At 45.9% G+C, this 7,364-nt stretch overlaps 1 pseudogene; it reads left to right on the top strand.

Moving 5' to 3' along the window:
* Positions 1–2,254: 2,254 nt before the first annotated feature.
* On the top strand, positions 2,255–4,837 carry LOC101431026 (lethal(2) giant larvae protein homolog 1-like; annotated as a pseudogene).
* The last annotated feature ends 2,527 nt before the right edge of the window (positions 4,838–7,364 follow it).

The raw sequence follows: 7,364 nt of genomic DNA, 5'->3' as shown, positions 1-7,364 counted from the left end.
AAAGGATATCACCACTGACCCAACAGAAATAAAGAGTATAAGAGGATACTTTGAAAAATCGTATGCCAACAAAATGGACAATTTATATGAAATGGACAAATTTCTAGAAACACAGAAGCAAACTACATTGTTGAAAGAAAAAATATAGAACTCAACAGACCAATCACAAATAGTGAGATCAAACCTGTCATCAAAAACCTCCCAACCAAAAAATAAAAATAAAAAAATTAAAAAAAAACCTCCCAACCAAGAAAAGCCCAGGACCAGATGGCTTCATAGGTAAATTCCACCAATCATTCTGGAAAGAACTAATATCAATACTGCTCAAACTTAATTGAAGAGAAGGGAACATTACCTAACTCATTCTATAATGCCAACATCACCCCAATACCAAAGCCACATAAAGGCACTACAAAAAAAAAAAAAAAAAAAAACTACAGACCAATCTCTCTAATGACCTTAGATACAAAAAATCCTCAACAAAATACTAATCATATTCAACAACACATCAAATTATACACCATGATCAAGTGAGTTTTATTCCAGGTATGCAAGATGGTTCAGCATAAGAAAATCAATTAATGTAATATAACACATTAACAGATCAAAGGAAAAAATCACATGATCATCTCTATCAATGCAGAAAAGGCATTCCACAAAACACAGCATCTTTTTTTTTAGTAAACACTTCAAAAGGTAGGATTAAAAGAAATTTCCTCAAAATGATAAAGGGCATATATGATAAACCCACAGCTAACATCATACTCACTGATAAAAGGTTATAGTCTTTTCCTCTAATATCTGTAACAAGACAAGAGGTCCACTGTCACCACTCTTATTTAACATCATATTAGAGGTATTGGGAAGCAGATGTAGCTCAACTGATAGAGTGTCTGCCTGCCATATAGGAGGTCCAGTATTCAGGACGTCCTGGCCCATGTGGTGAGCTGGCCCACACATGGTGCTGCCACACACAAGGAATGCCATGCCACGCAGGGGTGCCCCCCACATAGGGGTGCACAAGGAGTGTGCCCCACAAGGAGAGCTGCCCCATGTGAAAAAAGTGCAGCCCGCCCAGGAGTGGTGCCACACAAATGGAGAGCTGACACAGCAAGACGATGCAACAAAAAAAAGACACAGATTTCCAGTGCCACCTAAAAAGAATGCAAGCAGACACAGAAGAACAAACAGCAAATGGACACAGAGAGCAGACAATGGCGGGGGGAGGGGGGCAAAAGGAGAGAGAAATAAATAAAAATAAATATAATTTTTTTAAAAAAGTATTGCTTGAGCACTTAGACAAGAAAAACAAAAGGCATCCAAATTGGAAAGGTATATATAAAACTTTCACTATTTGCAAATGACATGATCTTATACATAAAAAGGCCTGAAAAGTTTACAACAATGCTACCAGAGCTGATAAACAAGTCAGTAAAGTGACAGGATGTAAGATCAACATAAAAAAGTCAGTCACATTTCTGTACACTAAAATGAGCAATCTGAGGAGGAAATCAAGAAAAAAATTCCATTTACAATAGAATAAAAGAACCAAATACTTTGGAATAAACTTAACTAAAGATGTAAAGAACTTGTACACAGAAAACTATAAAACATTGTTAAAGGAAACCAAAAAAGACCTAAATAAATAGAAAAATTTTCCATGTTCACAGACTGAAAGACTAAACATCATTAATATGTCTACCCCATCCGAATAGATTTACAGATTTGATACAATCTCAATAAAAGTTCCAACAATATTTTTACTAGACAGGAAAAGTCAATTATCAAATGTATTTGGAAGGGTAAGTGGCCCCAAAAAGCCAAAAACACCTTGAAAACAGGAAATAAAACTGCAGGAATCATGCTATCTGACTTTAAAATACTACAAATCTACAGTGGCCAAAACGGCATGGTATTGGCACACGGATAGACATACTGACCAATGGAATCAAATTGAGAGTACAGATACAGACCCATGAATACCAGCCAACTGATAGTGAACAAGGCCACCAAGCCCCTCAACTCGGACAGGATATCTTCTTCAACAAATGGTGCTTGGGGAATTGGATATCCATATCCGAAAAAAAGAAAGAGGATCATCATCTCAAGCACTACACAAAAATTAATTCAAGATGGATCAAAGACCAAAACAAAAAAGCTAAAACCATAAAGCTCCTAGAAGATAATGTAGGAAAGCATCTAGGAGATATTGTAATAGGAAATGGCTTCATAAACTACACCCGAAGTGCAAGCAATGAAAGAAAAACTAGATAAATGGGACCTCCTCAAAATTAAACACTTTTGTGTGCACGGCGCATGGCCAGCAGATGATTTCGAGGACCCCCCTGGCCCTGGTCGTGCTGCTGATAGAGAAGCTTGTGGTGCTGGACCTGCAGATGCCGCGGTGGCCAACTGTGCCAGCCCCCTGCCTTGCATCCCTGCACTAGTCCTCCTTCACTTGCCAAGCTGTGGGCCTGCTCAGGAGCACTTGGCAAGCAGCAGAGCTCCCAGCTTGCCTCCAGTGCCTCGAGCTGGCTCCTCAACAGGGGACAGAACCTGGCCCAGGAGCCATCACAGTAAGGGCTGCTGCTGACCAGGCATGAGGACTGCACCGTGTGCTTCAGGGATGCCTTGGGCATAGCACTGCAGCCCTATCAGCTTAGCACAGCGGGCCTCTTCCAGACAGATTGTGAGCACCCACCGTGGCACCCAGGCTGTGGAGGAAGACTGGCTGACCTTCTGAAGATGGGTTGCTTCTACCCCTACAGCGATGAGACCTGGCGCCCATAGAGAAAGTGGCACTCTTACACTGCCCAAATGGTGGTGGGCGGCACCCCAGGCTAGGTGCTTATGTGAAGGCCAACGATGTCCCACCAAGCAGGCGGTCAGCGTGGCCAGGGTGGACCTCCTCCAAGGCCGCAAGGCCTTCACCTAGAACAGTCACGACCCGCTGAGCCCACGCTTGGGCCTGCTGCCCTGGCCTGCCAGCTTCCAGTCCTGCGTGTTGGTGCAGTTCCTGCCACCTGCCCCTGTCCCCGCCAAGCTCCATGCTGAGTGGGACCTCGTGGCCTTTGGCACCAGCCATGGTTTGGCCTTTATGACTACTAGCTCAGAGGTCCGGTGCTGGCTGGGTGTACCAACCACTCCCTAGCCATGGGCTCTCTCTGTTGTGGGAAACTGGCTTACCTGTTCACTATTTGTTGCACTTGTCCCCAATTATTGTAAATGTTGCTGTGCTGATGAGGACAGCTGCTTTGGAGTTCCTAATAAATATGATGCAGAAACCAGGCTTGAGGCTCTCAGTTCCAGAAGCTGGGAGCCCCCTGGTTCCATCCTTGGTTCCTCTCTCAGGTTTTTCTCTGTCCTGTATTTCTGTAAGTTCCGTGTCACCTTCCCTTGGAGCAAACCCTTGGAGCAAACCTATTGTTGAGCTGGTTCTCAGCAACTGGCACCCAACGTGGGGCACAAAGGGCAGCTCAGCACCTCTCCAGTGAAGTCGCTCAAGTCACTGCATTAGTCGTTCCAGTGCATCCGCCAGAGCAGCGCCTGTGGCAAGAAGCACGCAGTGGGCATCAACAGCGAGCTGCAGAAGGCCGACACCCAGCTGGCTGAGCAGGTCTGTCTGCCCCCACCCACCCCGGATGTGGAGAAGACGGCCGTGCAGCACAGTATTCAGCCCTGCTCCGCCAGCACCTTGCTCTCGGGCCTTGTCTGTTGTCTCTGCCAACACCTTCCTTCCAGATGCTGCCCACCACGGGCCCACCACGTGGGCGGGCACCAACTTGGGTTCTGTGTATTTGTCTACACGCTGGAGGCGCTGGCGGCGGCGGGTAGCAGGAAGTGGCTGCAGCGGGCAGTGGAGGCCGTGCTGGGCAAGGAGGTGCAGCGGGTGCAGCGGGCGCCCGTGGTGGCCTTCGCCGTGCTGGACCGCCACAGCCGCGCGCTGCCCGGGCCCTACGAGGCCTCGCCGGAGCCGGCGCAGGCTCCTGGCAGGCAGCATGGCCTCGCCAAGCTCATCGTCTAGGAGGAGCCACAGTTCCAGGTGTTCAGGCTGCCCAAGGTGAGCACCAAGATCAAGTTCAAGCTGACAGCCCACGAGGGCCATCGTGTGTGCAAAGTTGCGCTGACCGCGTTTGCCAGCGCAGCCTGCAAGGACTACGCCAAGCCGGGCCCGGCCCGCCTCACCTCGGCGACGTGCATGCCTTGTCGGTACACTGCCCGCAGCCCCAGGTGCACTACTCCTGCATCGGGAAGGAGGATCTGCGGCATCGCCTACTGCGTCTTTACGCACAACGGCCGGGGTGTCCACCTGATTTCTCCGTCGGAGTTCAAGAGCTGTTTCCTAAGTACCCAGAACATCACAGAGACTCTCTGTCCCTGGACATCAGCTGGCCCTGCGAGGGCACTGTGTCAGTCACAGGTCCAAGAGTCCCCCAAGCTCAGCCAGGTTAGCAGGACCCCAAGCATTATCCTGGTCCCCCAGGGCCATGTTGGAAGACCAAGTCCGGCCCCAAGGGAGCCCGGGACACATCCGAGCTACCGGAGGCCACTCCTTCTTCCATGTCCGCTGACTCAGCACCAGTACCAAAACCACTCTGGGCACCACAGGGGACATCACGGTGGAGGACAGGAAGGATTTCCTGGGCTCCTCAGAGGAAGCTGAGAATCTACAGAAAGTGGAGAAGTCGAGGCCCACTCCTGTGCCATCCTGATCAAATGTCAGTGCTCTCCTGCCCACTGCTGCCTTCTTGGAGCTGGACTCTGCATGCCTGGCTTCCACCTGGCCCTAATAGCTGATGAGAACTGCCACCCTGTCCTCCTCTTCTCTGGGCCATGAGCAGTCACAGCCCCAGGGTGTGACAGAGGCAAGGGGCCCAGAGCCTCAGGCCAGATTCAAGCTGGCCCCCTCCTCCAGGAAGTTGATGGACCTGGGGGCAGGTGTTGAGGGGAGAGGACAATCAGAAATGGCAGCCCAAACTGCCTCCTTTACCAGTGCCACCCACCCTTCCCTCTTTCCTTTTTTTTTAAAAGATTTCTTTTTATTTCTCCCACCACCACCACCGTTGTTTTTGTGTTCACGGTCTACTTTCTGTGTCCATTTGCTGTGTGTTCTGTGTCTGCTTGTCTTCTCTTTAGGCTCACTGAGAACCAACCCTGGGACCTTCTGGAGTGGGAGAGAGGCTCAATCTCTTGTGCCGCCTCAGCTCCCTGGTCTGCTGCATCTCTTGTTGCTTGGCATCTGGGTATCTCTTTGTTGTGTCATCTTGCTGTGCCAGCTCTCCATGCAGGTCAGCACTCCTGCATGGACAAGCGCTCCGTGTGGGCCAGCTTGCCTTCACCAAGAGGCCCTGGGAATCGAACCCTCGACCTCCTATATGGTAGACAGGAGCCCAGTTGCTTGAGCCACATCTGCTTCCCCCTCTTTCCTTTTAAAAGAATATTTTTCTAAGGCCTGGGCTGGGTTGGACAATTTCTAAAATGATTTTGGTACTTGCTCCTGGCCCAGCCCCCAGCCTCCCCCTCACCCCACCCTCCACCCCCAGGAGTGCACGTGTGTGCACATTTACACACCTGGGTACTCCACTAAGGCCCCCAGGACAGGGTCCAGCCAGGGCTGCAAGTGTGTTTGGGGGGAGGGGTGGTTCAGGATGGATTACCCTGTAGATTGTACCTTGGAATTTTTTTCCTGCCATTTTGTTAAAATTAGCACTATTTTAATATTAAAAATACTGATTTTAATATTGAAAATAAAAGCACTTAACATCTCTTTTTTATAAATTGATTTATATATTATATAAATGGAATCATACAATATGTACTTTGTGTCTGGTTTCTTTCACTTAGTGTAATGGTTTTTTTGTCTGTTAACATCTTGTAACAATATACATTTGTTCAGTTTCAAAGAAAAAATAGTCTTATATATATGCAATAATACCCATATTCATATTTATACTTACAGTCCCATGTTACATTAAAAAAAAAGAGAGACAGCAAAGGCAGTGCTCAGAGGGAAATATATAGCTTTAAATGCTCACATTAAAAAAAAAAAAAGAGCTCCCATCACAGACCTATAACCTCACACCTGCAGGATCTAGAAAAAGAACGAACTAAACCCAAGGTGAGCAGAAGGAAGGAAATAACAAAGATTAGAGGAGAGGTAAATGAAATAGAGAATAAAAAACAATGGACAGAATTGATGAAAACAAACTTTTTTTTTTTAAGATTAATAATATATACAAACCTTGAGCTAGGCAGGAAAAAGAGAGAAGATGCAAATAACTAAAATCAGGAATGAAAGGGGAAACATTACTACTGACCACAGAGAAATTTAAAAAGGATTAAAAGAGGATACTGTGAAAAAATGTATGCCAACAAGTTAGATAACCCAGATTAAATGCTCAAATTTCTAGAAGCACACAAACTACCTACACTGACCCGAGGAAAAAGCAGATCTCAACAGACCAATAACAAGTAAAGAGATTGAATCAGTAACCAAAAACCTCCCAAAAAACAAAAGCCCAGGACCAGATGACTTTACTGATGAATTCTATCAAAATTTCCAGGAAGAATTAACACAAATACTGTCCAATGGCTTCCAAGAAAATTGAAGAAGAAGAAACACTTCCAAAGTCATTCTATGATGCCAGCATCGTCCTCATCATCCTAATGCCAAAGACAGATAGAGAGATCACAAAATAAGAAAATTAAAACCAATATCCATTATGAATATAGATGCAGAACTCCTTAACAAAATATGAGTAAACTGAATCCAAGAGCATGTTTTTTAAATTTATACACCATGGTCATAAGGGATTTGTCCCAGCATGTGAGTCTAGTTCAATATATTTAAAAATTAGTTACTATAATACCACATGAAGAGAATGGGGAGGGGGGACCACATGTTAATCTCAACTGATGAAGAAAAGGCCCTTGACAAAATTCAGCACCTCTTCCTGTTAAAAACATTCAGATAACTAGGACTAGGAGGAAACATCCTTAACATTGTATTTGGAAAAACTACAGCTAATGCCATATTCAGTGGTGAAACACAGAAAACTTTCCTCTAAGATCAGGAACAAGACAAGGACACCCACTGTTGCCACTGTTATTCAACATTGCACTGGAAGTTCTAGCTGGAGCAATTAGGCAAGAAAAAGAAATAAAATACATTCAAATAAACTAGGTGGAATTTTGTTTATTTGCTGATGCTATTTATTTATTTGCTGATGATATGATCCCATACATAGAGAATCCTGAAAAATCCATAAAGCTACCAGAGAGTCTTGAGCCCAGGAGTGATGTAATCTGGTGAATGTTTTTACTGCAGCTGTTAGGTTTAGAATAGACTGAAAGAGACAAAGATG

This window comes from Dasypus novemcinctus, chromosome 15 (genome assembly GCF_030445035.2).
Source record: "Dasypus novemcinctus isolate mDasNov1 chromosome 15, mDasNov1.1.hap2, whole genome shotgun sequence".
NCBI lineage: Eukaryota > Metazoa > Chordata > Mammalia > Cingulata > Dasypodidae > Dasypus > Dasypus novemcinctus.
This window is presented reverse-complemented; position numbering and strand designations above follow the sequence as displayed.